The sequence below is a fragment of the Morone saxatilis genome, unplaced genomic scaffold, assembly GCF_004916995.1.
Source record: "Morone saxatilis isolate NCDOM2014 unplaced genomic scaffold, NCSU_SB_2.0 Contig18, whole genome shotgun sequence".
Taxonomy (NCBI): domain Eukaryota; kingdom Metazoa; phylum Chordata; class Actinopteri; family Moronidae; genus Morone; species Morone saxatilis.
The window spans coordinates 28,686,845-28,687,883 of NW_023339740.1; the positions used below are offsets into that span (position 1 = coordinate 28,686,845).

Sequence of the window (1,039 nt, forward strand, 5' to 3'; positions counted from 1 at the left end):
GCGTCTTTTTCCAGTTGTTTTCTATATGCGTCTCCACTTCTGTTTCTGCTGTGCAAAAATGCAAAAAAATATCCTGGATTCGGCATCATTTGGAGCCAGAGTCTGTGCAGTAGGGACTGGGGTTGGCCCTGTGGTATGGCAATATATAGTATTTATATTAGCAGTGTTGCCTCACAGCAAGAAGGTCGTGGGTTCAAATCCTGGCTGGAGCAAGGCCCTTTACAGTGGAGTTTGAATGCTTATTAAGTGTCCAGTCAATACCCTTAACAGAGGAAAAACATGCAATTAGTTCAGTCCCATCTAAAAGGCCACGCCCATATAACGCTGCCATGGGGAAATTCATGACTTAACATTCAACTTCAGGGCCTACACTGGACCCTGCTGCACAGCAACACTGCCACCTTCTGGAATAAGTGCCAAAGTGATCACATTCCCACCAACGCGCTGGCTTGGAAGTTGCTACGGTCAAATCAAAAGCAGACAAGGGCTGTTCTGTTTCCTTTTCAACATAAACTTCAGGGTAGAGCACAAACGCAGTCCTCCATCACCCGAAATTACGCAACTACAATTCTCACATTTTGAAATCGGAGGGATTAGCACAATCAGATTGCAACGGTTAAGCCTCGCCCTGAGTGAGCCACCTTCGTGATCACAGTATCTTCCCAACAGGTAAGTATGAGTTGGGAGTGTCAGAGACTGGGAAGTCATTCCCAGACACATCCCCCTGGCTGATAATACCAGAGTAATGTTACGCCAGTGCCAGCTCGCATTACTTGATCATAATGATCATAATGACGACGATGATGACGACAATCTCCACAACAATGGAGAATTAATAATAGTATTCTTTTTGCCGTTTTCTATACAATTTTTTTTATTTTATTACAGTTTTGGCTACGTCCCTGAGTATCTGCACACGGCACAACACCTGCCCTTATATCGTGTGAAGGGGCTAATTAACAATCAGCCACACGCCTCCAAAAAAGATGAAGTGGGATTCATCATTCAGCTCACCTGAGTAAGAGCAGATACAGCTGAA

The 1,039-nt window shown here is 44.6% G+C and overlaps 1 non-coding gene across 1 annotated transcript; it reads right to left on the reverse strand.

Annotated features, from left to right (window-relative positions):
• Window positions 1-516: 516 nt before the first annotated feature.
• LOC118328962 lies at window positions 517-677 on the reverse strand. Its single transcript, XR_004796769.1, has one exon. It is a non-coding gene; the product is annotated as a U1 spliceosomal RNA (small nuclear RNA).
• Between the last annotated feature and the right edge of the window lie 362 nt (window positions 678-1,039).